The sequence below is a fragment of the Tupaia chinensis genome, unplaced genomic scaffold (assembly GCF_000334495.1).
Source record: "Tupaia chinensis unplaced genomic scaffold, TupChi_1.0 Scaffold000423_1, whole genome shotgun sequence".
In the NCBI taxonomy this organism is placed as follows: Eukaryota; Metazoa; Chordata; class Mammalia; order Scandentia; family Tupaiidae; genus Tupaia; species Tupaia belangeri.
The window spans coordinates 2,803,686-2,818,980 of NW_006159928.1; the positions used below are offsets into that span (position 1 = coordinate 2,803,686).

General features: G+C 36.3%; 1 non-coding gene across 1 annotated transcript; it reads left to right on the top strand.

Moving 5' to 3' along the window:
- The first annotated feature begins 1,303 nt into the window (after positions 1-1,303).
- On the top strand, positions 1,304-1,450 carry LOC114008978 (U4 spliceosomal RNA). The gene has a single exon (XR_003550462.1). It is a non-coding gene; the product is annotated as a U4 spliceosomal RNA (small nuclear RNA).
- The last annotated feature ends 13,845 nt before the right edge of the window (positions 1,451-15,295 follow it).

The following is a 15,295-nucleotide window of genomic DNA, read 5'->3' on the forward strand; positions in this document are numbered from 1 at the left end:
ACTCATGCCAGGCACGTGTGCATGCATGCTCAAGATCCCGAGAGGAGAATGGAGGAGAAGGGATTGTGGCGTGGCCATCCCCCCTGGGGGGTAATTTCTCGCTTTCTGTCTCTCTGTCTCTCTCTGTCTAGTGAGCACACACGCCCTATAGCAAAAACCTCTCCCAAAAATAATGTTACCACTCCTTTGGGGCTTCTTTTTCTCACAGGGTCCCCTGTATCTTATAAAACTTATAAGTACATAAATTTGTGGGCTTTTTCTCCTGTCGATATGTTTTTTGTCAGTTTAATTATGAGAGTCAGCCAAATAAGTCTAAAAAGGTAAAGTTATAATTTAGCCTTTCTGATTTGAGTAATAAGTTAATATAAGGTATGAAACACTACGAAACAATGACTGTGCTGTATGTGTTTGCTATTGTTATTACTGGGAATTTTGGAGATATTGAGTAATTAGAAAATTGCAAAACCTATTGACATTTCATTATATGATAGCATAATCCCTGTTCCATGCTAAACTTCAGCTTCTTATGATTGTTTTATACTACCTTCAGATATAAGCAAAGGAAAATAATTAGATCTATTAATAGAACAAAATTGTGGTGTATAACAGGTCCAAAAATTAATCAAGGAAGATGATATATGTGGATTTGCAGCTTGAGGCTCTTGACATCTTAACTCTGATTTTGACTATTAATGTTAATGGTTGCATCATGAATTTTCATGACTGTCTCAGTTTTTCTGCCTCATATTTCATGCCATTATAATAAAAAGTCATTTGGCATATCTTAAACTGAAAGAAGTTGTCATATGTTGGTAAAAATATAAATATATATGTACAGGGGCTAGAAGGTAGCCTATAGTGGCTGAGGCACTAGTCTCTCACATGGTTGACAATGGTGTAAGTCCCAGACCTGGCAGCTTGCTTTCTTGCTTTCTCTCTCTCTTCCTCTGTCTCTCTCTGGTGAGTGGATGTGCCCTATAGCAAACTAAAATATAATAATCATGATGATGAATAAAGTTAAATAAATCATTCTTTTGCTATAGGGTCATGCACTCTCTGGAGAGACAGAGACAGAGAGACAGAAAGCAAGAAATCACCCCCCTAAGTGGGATACACCACAGTCACTTCTCCTCCATTTTCCACTCAGGATCTTGAGCATGCACGTGCCTGGCATAAGTCTCAAACCTCTGGGTCTACGACTTGAATCATGATCAACTATGTGGGAGTCCAATAATACAACAACCATTATGCCATCTGCTGGTCCCAATAAATAATTCTTAAAAATATATAAAAAATAAGTTTTAGCTTTGCACAGTGGCAGTATCGTAGCCAATGAGGTTTATCTGAGGCGCGATTATTGCTAATGGAAAAATAAGTTTATATACGCTATATATAAATATGTTACATATAATACATCCATAATATATATGTGCACATTATGTTTAAATAATTATATTATATATCAAATCTATATTATTATATACACATTATTATAAATGTGCCATATAGTATATATCTATGTAATAATGTGTTATTGTACTATCATGTATACATAGATATATATGTGTGTATACATACATACATATATGATGTATGAAGGTACACTTAGGAGTATGACTATATTGCATGCTTTTATTTATTTGTAACCATATTTGCATATTTATATAGCACTTAGCTTTTAGTACTATAAGAAGTTTAATCTTTTAATATAAAGTGAAAAAATGTAATTTAAAGAATGAGGATTTTAATAGAGACTTTGTCGTTAAGGTTTGCCTTTTACCACACTATATTCAACAGTCCCTTGGAAGATGAGGTGAAATATGCAGATCTCATCATCTAACATACATTTCCAGTTCTGAGACTGGGTATCTATGAGAGATTCCATTTCTTTCCTTCAACTTTCTTAATTCTGTCATTAATGTATGTTATTTGTGTCATTAAGGATGGTACTGTGAGAGGTTTTTGAGGCAATTCGAGTTTAAATTCTCTTTCACTACACTCTCCATGTTTCACAGACTGCTTGAAGCCAATTCCATGTGAAAGACTCCCAACTGTTATTGCTTTGTTGGAAAAAGCAAGAGGAAAAAGAGTGTCTTAAATTAATTTTTTAGACCATACTTAGTCCAGATTTTCTTTCCTTTCATATCCTCTTCTGCTTTTTGGTATTATTAAGGTTCTTTAAACAAGGCCTTGAGCTATTCACTCTTAGTGATTCACTACCAAAAGGCTTTTTGTTAAAGGATTTCATTTTGGTTCAAGGGCAAGGAATCTATGAAACTGGTAATTCTCTTTTGAAATGTTGTATCACTGAAAAAACAACAAACGCAGGTGTTTTTAAACATTAAGGAATACTTAGATAAGAAAATTAGACTGCATAAATTACTTTTTTTGAGAAGTTCTCAGCCTCCAAGTCACCATGCTTTTAAGGGACCATGCATTTTATTTCTGATGCTTCCTAACTAAGATTCTTTCCTTGATGTGACTCTAGTTTGGCTTTTCTGTTTTTATAATTTGCCAGAGGGGACGTGTGCTGGGAGAAAGGAGAGAGAAAGTACCCATTGCAGAGCATAATCACATTGCAGAGCATGATCACACTACCATTCCTCCTCCTCTATTTCTCCTTCCTGTCAGACACATGCACATGACCTCAGAATGTTTTTGCCTTTTTTCAGGCTGCCAGGTATGTGATTTGAACCCCACAGTCAACGACGTGGGATCCAGCCACCATAATAACCATAGCACCAGCTGGCTCTAGTAGGGCTTTTCTAAGCCTTCTAAGTCTTGAGCTTCAGTGTTTGTTATTTTGAACCTCTATCACCTAATTTCAACAAAAATTGTCCTAAGTCAATGTTAAGATTTGGATAATGCTTTGTCCCCCAAAATTTTATAGTTTGGAATTTGCTGTTGGAAGGTCGTAAAGCCTAGTGGGTGGCAATTTGGATCATGGTGATCACATCATGGAGGTATCACTCTCATGAACAGATTAATGTTATATCTCTTGATCCAGTGAGTTGTAGGTCTTAAGAGAAGTTAGTTCTCCAAGAGCTGGTTCTTACTAAAAAACAAAAAAAGGCTTCAGCCTCTCTCTTCACATGCCCGCCATCATGTCAGCCTCTGTTTGCCAATTTAATGATAACCTTATGCCTTTGGATTTTCCAGTCATGAGTCAGTAAACCCCTATTTCTGTATAAATCACCCAATCTCAGTATTTCTGTTACTAATGCAATAGTGGAATAAGTCAGTAAGCCAGCATCCCTGTTGCTGCTATCTGATCACCCTGGTCTGCTTCAACAAGAATCTTCTTAGGTCAGTTTAAGCAGAATGCCCCTGGGATCAGTGGATGGCATAATGGTTACATATTTGGACTCCCAGGTAGTTGATCACTGCTCAAGTTCCAGACCTGGTGACTTAAAATACACACTGAGCATGTGTGCCCCAAATCCTGAAAGAATGGAGGAGAAGGGATTGTGACATGGCCATCCCTCCTCCCAAAGGGTGATTTCTTCCTTTCTGTCTCTCTGATTAGCACTTGTGCCCTATAGCAAAAAAAATCTCTCTTAAAAAATAAATAAGCAGGAGACCAGCAGTTAGTGTAATGTCTGTGTCTCTAGACTCTCATGTAGTTGATCACAGTTCAAATCCTGGACCTTGTGGCTTAAACTCACACTGGGCGTGTTTGCGTGCGTGCCCAAGATTCCAAGAGGAGATTGGAGTAGAAGGGATTGTGGTGTGGCCATCCACCCAGAGGGGTGATTTCTTGCTTTCTGTCTCTCGGTCTCTCTCTGTCTTTCTGGTGAGCGCACATGCCCTATAGCAAAAACCTCTCCAAATAAATAAATAAATAGAAGTAGAATCACCCTTACCTGTGATATTTCCTCATAATTTCTTTTTTTTCACTTTTTTATTTTAATTTGTTATATAATCAATCATATTATTTAGCTTACAAAGTGAACATTTCAATATGTGAACATTTCTCACCAGTCTAGTTGATCAGAATATCTTCCACCAATAAGACCACACCTCCCCATCCCATCAATGCTCTGTCTCCATATCCCTCTTCCAAATGTCCTTCCTTAGGTCCCTCTTCTCCACACACTCCACTTCTGGCACTAAACCCCATCTCTTGTGTTTCTACAACCTTAGGTCAATCAGTTTCAGTTATAGAGTGCAGACACTCAGTTTATATTAAGTGGGGACATACAGTGTCTCTCCTTAATAACCTGGCTTGCTTCACTCAGCCGGACTCAGACTAAAAAGTTTCTGCATGGCAAAAGACACAGTAATTAGTGTGAATCAACAGCTCTCTGAATGGGAAAATATTTTTATTAATTATGCATCAGATAGGGGTCTGATAAGCAGAATACACAAGGAACTCAAACTGCTGTTTGGAAAAAAGATATCAACCCTATTAAAAGATCGGAGGAGTTGAAAAAATCACTCTCTGAAGATGACATACAAATAGCCAAAAGGCATATGAAAAAATGCTCCACATCCCTCATCATAAGGGAAATGCAGATCAAAACTACATTGAGATATCACCTAAACCCGGTCAGAATGTCTAAGATTAAAAAAAAAAACAAAAAAAACAGAAAATGATAAGTGTTGGTGGGGGTGTGGTGAAAGGAGAACTCTTTTACACTGCTGGTGGGGATGTAAATTGGTCCAGCCACTATGGAGAACAATTTGGAGATTCCTCAAAAATCTACAGATAGAACTACCATATGACCCTCATAATTTCATTTATTGATCCTCCTACCCTACTCTATTCCTTGGCTACAAAATCCCACTTTTCCTTATTGCATTTGGAATTGAGGCTCATTTTTTTTTTAATTATTTTACTTCATCTTATTTATTTTAATTTGACCTAAGAGGGGAAGAGAGAGAGAGAAAGTGAGAAAGACAGCCGCCAGGCCTGAGAGTCAAACCACAGTCAACCATATGGGAGTCCAACACCCCTAACCACCATGTCACCTGCTGGCCCCCTGAAACCAGTTTTATACTGAGGTTTCTTTTCTGCTATTGCAATAGTTCCTAAGTGAAATCTATTTTTACTACTTTACTATAAAGTATAATATATATTCTTATTCAACACAATTGTATATATTTTTCTTTTGGATATCTCCTTGCATTAAAAAAGTCAAGTTAGTACCCATATTCCTATCTATAACCTGTTTTACATTCTGTTTCATTTTTTTTTTTTCATCTGAGCTCTGGCAAAAGGATGGGCTAGTTCTTGTCTCACATGCTTTGTACGTGTGTACTGCTTTATTCTTGGAAACGAAGCAGCAATGTGCAGTCAATGTTTGGGCCCTTTGGGCACTCATCAGACACCGATTGTTTACAGAAGTGGACTGGGTAGCAAGAATTTAAACTGCCTTGGAATCAGATGATTAGCTTTCCCTTGAGTTCCATGTCACCCTGAAAAGTCTTTCTGAAGGGCCCATTATATTCTCTTCCCCTGGTACTGATCAAGGAAAACAAAAATAGAAGCATCATTGAGTGCAATGTTGATTTTAAGACTAGGCATTGTTTAAAAAGAGAATGCTAGGAAACTGTTATAAAGTACAAACATTTATCCAGGCATAATAGACAATGCCAATTGTTTTGCCTCAAAGTCCAGAGCCTTTTATAAAACTCCTTTTCTAGTCAGTAAAACCTCAAGAGAAACTGCTGAGACTATTTCTCTAAATGATAAGCACATGGATGCTACTCACTTTCTGAAGCGAATAAAACTGTATAGGAATAAAAGCTGATTAAGCTTTATTTGCAATAAAAGGACATTATCATTATCAGAAAAGTCAGGTTCATGTACCCAGTCCAAACTACAAATAGGATAAACAAATCATTTTTAAAAACATTCATGAATCCAATGTAGACATTTATCATGTATTGCAATACTGTCTGAAAAGATGCCATTTGGTTACCGGATGTAGATAGGGGAAGAGAATTTTTAAGTAAAAATTGGATCAGTGTATCTGCCTTTCCCTTTTGATGTATTTGAGATGCTTAAATTCACAGAATGTACAGACCAGCTATTAATACTACAGTAATGTTACACTTACATTTGAACTTAGGGGTTTTGAATAATAATGCTTACATAACAATTTCATTAAATGTGATTTTTTCCCCTCATTTTTAAAGTTGGTGTTCAAACAGGATCATTAATACTTTTTTCCCCCAAGCAGTCCACTTCAAAGAAGTACTACTTGCCTCTATGCCATTTTAATGTGTAATCTTGTCAGTGTCATCCTTCTAAACAAGAAAGAAAAACCTCTTGAACTACTCCACGCTTGGAAAACTATGCACAAAAAGATATACACTTGTGATCCTAGCAATGAGAATGTGCTGCTTTTATCTGATTGTTAAGGAAGAATACTGAGGGTAAATAGCTGTAAACTATCACTTACACAAATTTTACAAAGCATAGAAACCGCTTCAGAAAAAGATACGGATTTTATATGTCATTCACATATTTAAAATTTCAGGGTCTGATAAAAGGCTTATTTCTAAAGGAAGTCCATAAGCATTTTGGAATTTAAGCCTAATTCTATTAGCTCTGTCATTCAAATTGAAAGTGATACTCTAAATCTGGACAATGTAAAAAGACATAAAAAGAACATAAAAAATTCTTTCCAATAGTTTGTTGTTTTTTCCTTATTCTCAGTCATTTTATAATGCATATGTGTTGAGACATATGTGTAGACAAAAGCATAACTTGATTTTATTTAGATAATCATTCCTAATGAACATGGGTTGAGCAAACCTAGTAATTTGAGAATTTTTGCTTTTAAAAATCCATATTATACCCCACAAAGAAGTGCAACAATTATGTGTAGATAAAAATTATGAAATAAAATATAAAAACAACAACAAAACAGAAATTTAAAGTTTAGAAACTTGGGGCCAGCAGGTGGTGTGTTAGTTAAGGCACTGGATGCCCACATAGCCATCTTCAGTTTGAGTCCCGAACATGGTAGCATGAGAATCACACTAGGCATGTCTACATGCATGCCCAAAATCCCAGGAGGAGAACAGAGAGGAAGAAAATGAAGCATGTCCATCCCTGGGGGTTGGATTTCTCTCTTTCCATCTCACTGTCGCACCCTGGGGGTTGGATTTCTCTCTTCCCCTCTCACTGTCTCTCTCTGTCTCTCTGCTTTCTGGTGAGTGCACACACCCTATGACAAAAACCTGAATTTAAAAAGAAAGAGAAAGACAGAAGGAAAGAAGAAAGAAAGAAAGAGAAAAGAAGGGAAAAGAAGGAAAAAGAAAAACTCTTCTCAACAATATTACCATTCTGAATTGTATAATAGATTATAAAATATTAATTGTTCATCCTAAAAAATTACTTTTCAGATACTTAAAGGAAGAATAACTTTGATCATATAGAATGTATCAATGCCTGTTTACCTATTAGTGTCTTTATTTATTTATTTATATTTACTTATTTTTTTACTGTCAGCTAGACATCCTGCACTGAAAATCTTTAACCCAAATTACCTCAAGTGGGGAATTTTCTGCCTTGATGATGTCTTTCTATCTAGTCATATAGGCAGATGTTCCAGTCCTTTTACTGTTTTCATTCTCTAGCTTTCTTCCCTCCTCATTTTCCCCTGAGAGACATGAACCCATAAATCTTTCTGGGGAGTTAAGGTGGATAGTCTGTCTTTTGTAACTGCTTTGTGCTGGAAGGGGCATTTGTCCTCTCTATTGGGGAATTATGGAACTCTCACCTCCCTGACCTAGGTAGGAGAGCGGAATCAGGGATAGGTCATTGAAATAGTCACAAGGTGTGTGGTTGAGAAGGTTGTCTTTAGTGTTGGATGACCTGTAGTATGATTCAGTGGATTCAAGGGACTGGTGTCCCTGTTGTATGGACACTTGGAATATTATAGCCTCTAAATAAGAAGAGATAAACTTGGTTAGGATATTTAAGAAGGCTCCCAAAGGAAGAAGATTAATTAACTGCATTTCCTATTAACATGTTCTTAGTCCATTGAGTTATTTTAAAATCCTATGGGTCCTATATATTTATTAACTGGAAAGGTGGGCCTTCCCTATATTTGGGATGAGGAGTCATTGTGCTAGGGGACAAATAGGAATAAAGACAACTGCATATTGAACTGAGGATGAGGATAAACAAACCTAGCAGTCCTTAGCCAAAATCGGGTTGGAGGAATTTAAGAATTTATGGGTCACTTCTAAGGTTGTATATAAATAGTTGGTGTCTATGGTGTCTAACAGTTATTCAATAGATGGCCTTTTTTTGTTTTTTGTTTTGATTGTTTGTTTCTTTGTATGATATTGTTCACATATAAACAAGAGAGTAAGAACTGTTGTAGTTTCCCATGTCAATACTTACCACAAGTGGGTGTCTATTTCTTTTTCAAGAGAAGTCCCAAATCCTCCAGTGGCTCACAGGCATAAGTTGTTTCTTCTGCGGGGGGTTTGCTGTTGTCAGTTTTGCTTTTCTGTAATGAAAGGGATGCGACCTTCACCCTGGAGAGATGAATTTGGCTATCTAATTCTGCTATTTTTACTGCCAAAAAGGTTGATATGATGACTGAAAAGGGCCCTTCTGTTTAGGGTTCAATTGATCATTGGGATTTTCTTCTCTCCAAGTTTTAATCAGTGCTTGGTCTCCCGGCTTTTTGGGTATATTAAGCATTATCGTCAGGGGAAGGCGGAACATAGGCACCATATTCCCTTCGGGCTGTCTGAAATTGACTCAGATTGGTGCTATGTCTTATGAGACCTGCCATTTCAGAATCTGGAAGCAAATCAGTCAGGAGAAAGGATCTACCTTATAGCATTTCATAAGGGCTAAAATTGAGCTTGACCTTAGGGACATTACGTACTCTCAGAAGAGCCATTGGGAGTATAGAGATCCAGGGTTCAGATGTCTCTTGACAAAATTAGGTGAGACTGTGCTTTAAGGGCTAATTGGCTCTTTCCACTTTTCCTGAAGATTGTTGTTTCCTGTCAGAATGCAGAAAATATTTTATTTGCAAAGCCTTGGTTACACCTAATGTTATTTGTGATATAAAGGAGGAGCCATTATCACTTTGTAGACTATGTGGTAGCCCTAATATTGGACTAATTTCTTTTAAAAGGGAATTCACCACTTCTGTTGCTTTTTCAGTATGGGTAAGGAAAACTTCTACCCAGCCTGTAAAGTTGTCTATGAAAATTAAGATGCACTTAAGTCCTCAGCAAGATGGCATATGAGTAAAGTCTATCTGCCAATCTTCCTCTGGATAAGAGTTCTGCCACTACACTGGCTCTAGCAAGGGTGGCATCTTAAACCCTGGGTTATCATATGCACTTATAGAGCAAGGTCTACAAACCTGTTTTACCATCTGCATATGGACATGTTCTATAAACAACTTGTCAAAGCCAGAGTAGCTTCCCTCCTTGGGTGAAAGCGTCATATAAGGCCTTAATGGCCTCCTATTGTGTGGCCTGGGAAGTAGAATTTTATGTTCTGTTATCCACCATGATCCTTCTTTGATCACCCCTTTTATTTCAGCCATCAAATTTTCTTCCTGAGGATACTGGGGATCTTTGAATTTTACCAATATGGCTATGATGTGCTAGGGGAGGAGCTTTTTATACTGCTTCTATTTGGAATTCTTTTTAGTTCTTGTGTCTGAATTGCCCCTTGTTTCTCTAGATTTTGAAAGTTTTCCAGTAGAATTTCATGAAAGAAGTTTTCTTCACCTTCTAGAATACCCACTACATAGAAATTTGGGCATTTCATGGGGTCTGGGATTTCCCATATGTTATCCTCATTTTTTTTTTAATTTTTATTAGGTTTTTATTCTTTCTTTGGTGGTTTGCTCTATGTTGAAGACTTTTGTTTTCAAGGTCAGAAGTTATTTCTTCTATGTGGGAAAAGTCATGTTGCACACTGTAAAGATGTGTAATGGGACAGCTGAAGATTTTCTGCCCAGACTTCACCCTCCTTACCACAAGATCTAATCAGGTCAGTAACAAGCCATCTACATTTGAGCTCTGAGTGGCCCCTTTCAGGGACTAGGACAACTGAAGATTCTCTGCCCAGACTTTACTCTCCTGACCTCAATATTACTCTGGGTTAGAGAAATACTCAATTCCTACAGAATCTACTGCACAAAGGGGAAAAAAAAAAATGGAATGCAAAAAAAAAAAAAAAAAAAAAAAAAAAGCAGAGCACCTTCTCCTGCACACCTCTGTACACTCAGATTTAACTACAAAAATTAGGAAAAAAGTGTAGTCCATCAGATGACTAGAAACCACCATAGATGCACAAAAATATGAGAAGCCACGAAACCATCTCTTCCCCAAGGGAAAAGAACAACAACTTATCCTGCACAGACAATTTTCAAGGCAACTCATGTAAAGGTCAGGTAAAGAATTTAGAATATTCATAGTGATAAAGCTAACAGATATCCAAAAGAGGAGAGACAATGAAGATGCAGGAGAAAAGAATCAATGATTTCCAGGAGGTGAGGAAGTTCTCACAAAATCAGAAAGAGGAAATGCACACCATAAAAAGAATCAAATGGAATTGTTAGAGATGAAGGCTGTAATATAGGAAATTAAAGTCTCCCTTGAAAATACTAAAAGCAGATTAGATCATGCAGATTGAATCTCAGATGAGGAAGAAAGAACCTCCGACCTAGAAAATTTCACCAAAAAGACTAAGAAAATAACCAAAAAAGTGAGAATAATATATAAGAAATACTAGATACCATTAAACACCCAGATAGCTCGGTCACTGGTATCCCAGAGGGTGAAGAAACTAATAAGGGCATTGATAATCTATTCTATGAAATACTGGAAGAAAACTTTTCAAACATAGCAAGGCATTCAAACATCCAGACCCCAAAAAAACAAAGGACCCCACATAGTATCAACCCAAGAAGATCTTCTCCCAGGCACATCATAGCTAGATTGACTAAAACCACAGACAGAGACAAGATATTAAAATTAGCAAGAGAGAAACATCAAGTTACTTTCCAAGGATATCCCATCAGGCAGACCGCTCATTGGAAATATTGCAAGCAAGGAAAGAATGGGTAATATATTCAAAGTGTTAAGTAAAATAAATTTCAGTTAAGAATACTATACATGGAAAGATTATCCCTCATATGGGAAGAAAAGAAAAAATATTCTTAGGTAAACAAAATTTGAAAGAATTTACCAACACCAGACCAGCTCTCCAAGAAGTTCTGAAAGGGACAGACACATAAAAATCAGAGTACAAAAATGTCAGACACACAGAAATAAGAGTACAAAAAACAACCAAGAGAATAGCCAGCCTAATGGTAGGGACAGCTCTGGAAAGATCAATAATAATGGTTAATGTTAACCTGAATTTAAATGGAAAGATCAGTTCACAGTAATAATTCAAACAACAGAAGAGAGATTAATTATATGACACTAAAATTGTGAAATAGAATGTTATGACTTTTGACTAAAACATTACTGATTTTCTTCAATGCTTTTTTTTTCCAGATTTAAGTATTTTTATCTTCTCTTGAACTGTTGATAGGTTCATCTACCTACTGTTTGAATGAAATCCTAACCATTTTCCTGACTTTATGTCTTAAGCAAACTTCTCTTAGTTTTTTAAAATTTGATCTATTAAAACTACAATTGCTTTACTTGAAATTAAAAATTCATTAAAAATACCTATTTACTGACTGCAGTAAGCTATATAGCTTCAGCTAGGTGCCACTTTATAATATGTTCATTCTACTCACTGATGTTTATGCATAAAGTCAGACATGTGTTTATAGATATGTATTTATCAATATATTGAAAGTATTTAAATTAGTTAAGAAATTTTGTAAATTAATAAAATGTGGGGTGGGGGGAAAGGCATGAAAAGCAACTGTCAATAACAGCGACAGTGTGAGAGGAGAGTGGGAAATGACAATGAGTGAGATGTAGGTAATCAAGGTGGAAGAGAGGAGAAAAATATATATAAGAAGCAAGAAATGGAAAATTATTTGTTGATGATAATATGTATGGTAATATCCTTGATTGAGCCAAAATCTCATTTTATATACTATAATGATGTACAGTGAATGAATATAAATAAATTTTAAAAATAGAATAAAAAGATGTGTAGTATTTGATGTAAATTATATAGTTACATATATATAATATATAAGTATATATAAATATAATATATAGTTACATATATAATATATATATAGCTATATGTATAACATATATATAGTTATATATATGTATAATATATATATATATAGTTAAAAAGTATATTGAAGTCTTCCTTCTCAGAAAGAAAAACAACCAAAATTGAGTGGGGGCTTTTGGGCAGCTAGGTTGGCTTCCTTGTCAGCTTTGCTACTTACAGCCACAGAAAAGTTGTCCTTTTGGTCCCCTTGTAATACAGGACATCTATCTTTTTGGGCAGCTTTATCACATCTAAGAGTTAGAGAATTTCAGGCACATGCTTTATAGAGGACTGTTTGTTGTCTAATAGTTCCCTGTCTTTCCATATAGCTGCATGAGCAAGGAGGGCTAAAAACATGCATTTGGATTCACTAGACTTTATAGCCTCATCTTGCCACAAAGTTAAGAGTCTCTGTAGAGTTTGTATCTGAATCTTCTTTTGTCTGGTTACGAATTGATGGGCCATCTACATATTGTTCAAGGTCACAAAGCAAAGTTGAATTTGAAATTTGGATACTTCCCCATTAGTGTATTTATGAACAAGAAAGAGAAGGCTTAGGCACAGAGACTTACAAAGTGATTTGCGTGTTGGTGCTTATGGGTCAGATCGGTACAAGTCCTTTAGAACTGTTGCACTGCTTTACTATCCCAGCAGACTTTTTAGTTTCATAGTCAGAGTGATCGTCAGTGAGGACTAAACTCTGGGCACTTTTTCTTGTTCTAAATTCCTTTCTAAAAGGACTGGGAAAGGCCACGTCTACATGCCATCAATTTTACTAAGCAGGTCACCTTACTTCAGCCATTGTGGCCTCTTGAATCCTGACTGGCATAATATCACATGATGATTAGTGAATTCCCTTATCTGTGTTAAGCTTAACTTTAAACATTTCTTCCTGCAAAAAAAACAAAGCCTCTCTTTTTATGCCAGTGGCAAAGTATAGAATCTCTGAACTTAACACCTGTAAACTCCAGCTTCAAAATATCCTGCCTTTTTTGGGCCAAACCAGTGTATAACTTCTGGTACTGATTTACAACTTTGCTTTAACCTCTGATTTCCTGACGTGTATGAAACATTTGCTATAATGCGACCACCTTGGAGCACTTTCTCAAGGCTTCTTCATTTCCCAGGAAACATTACTCACATTGACTTAGAATAAACCTCTTTCAATATTTTACAGAGATTGTTTTTCTTTTTTTTTTTTTTCCCCCATTGATATCAGAATGCTTTAAAGAACTATAAATTGTATCATATCTTATGAGGAGATAGGATATTTATTAAACTCTTTATGGGACATGTAGGCATCACTTAGTGAAGCTGAAAAGAAGACTGATTAAATTATTAAATTGCTCAAGGTCACAGAGAAAAGTTGAATTTGAAACCCAGATATTTTAACACAAAAAAGTGCATACACTTCACATTTCTTTTAGAGGGAAACAAAAGTGTGCTAGAAAGTTCATCTGCTTATGCATTAAATTAAAATGATTTAATCATAAACTCATTTCAAAACATGTATTTCTTAAACTTGTACATCCCATCAGGAAAAAGAAATCGTTATAACTTTTTGTCTTCATAATAAATGTCAAATATTTTAAAGATATTTCAAGCAATGTATATGACTATAAAAAACAAAGCAGCAATTTCTCATTTTTATTTAGTTTATAATATCGGCAGAGATATTGAATAGTTGAAAGTGACAAAGGAAGCTTTTAATTTGTCTCCTGTGTACCAAACCCAAAAAGAATGCTCTTGCAAGACAGAACATTTCTGTCAAAAAAATCACTATGCACAGGTGGTTATTCTGCTTCATTTCTTATTTGTCTAATAAATCCTGTTTGATGGTTTGCTGTATTCAGATTAAACTAGAAATGTTTACTCCCTTCTTTCCATTATTTATATGAAGTACAATCTAGCATCATTGCCCCTTTTGTTTTCTCCTCACAGGTATAGATTTCTGAAACTTGATTTTAAACTAAAGCAGCATTATATTTTTGCGATGGTTAAAAAAGATTAAAATAACCTGTTTTCATATTGATATGATTTTGAAAAAAAAAAGCCCCAAAATAAGTCTTGAGTAAGAACAATAAAAAGCCTTCATGAACTAATCAATCACCCTTTATTGGCCCCATCTCTTAACACTGTTAAAATAGAGATTAAGCTTTACATCAATTTAGTAGAGGACATTATTCACATTATAGCACCCTATTCACAGCCTCTGACTCCCTAAAACTCATAGTGTTCTTACAACGCGAAATCCAATCAGGAGCACCTACTCCTCATTTTATTTCTCAGGAAATAAATACACGTTGAACCTTGAGGTTGAAGAATCATGTCCAGCATCCTGGGAACACTGGTGCAGTTGTTGGGCCCTCAGTGTCTCAGACAGTAGACAGTTCTGCCCCCGTTACTTTGTTATCAGAGTCCACATGACTGTTGTAATAGGTTGGAGACAGGAGCCTGCAGATATTACAGATTGGTGTTACCTACTGCCGATGGATATACAATTATGGGGTCTCAAGGGCAGCTCCAGATCTGACTCTGCATTTCTGTTTGGGATTACTGTAGTAGGAAATCTCCTTGGTAGCTCCACTTCAGCAGTAAATTTCTACCTGGACTCCTACACAATTTGGTAGATTGTTTGAAATTTAGTTGAAAATCACCACAGTTCCATAGGTCTTTAAGTCTGTGTACTGGTAGAACTACCACCACATGCACATAGCCAAGATCTACTGCTTATAATAGGTGGAGCATCAGTGGATTGAGTAGCTACATGAGGTAGTTTGAACCGTAACCAGAATGGCCACAGAGCATTGTGCTGGAATACAGAGAGCAGAGACTGTGGGCGGTGGCACCCGGGAATCATTCCCTGAAATCAAAATGTCCTAGGAGTTCAGTCTTTGGGCCTGTAATGGCAGAGGCAGCCTTGAGGATCTCTGAGACGCCCATGAGACTTCTTTCCCATTGTTCTGATGAACAGTGTCTGGGTCTGTTTCGTCCATTCAAACCTCTTTAGTAAGTAGTCTCAGGACCACACCTTTGGTTTTCTCTCTCAAAAATGTTCTTATCATGCTGGGCACATGTTCCTATTTGCCAAAAAATGATCAGGCTACA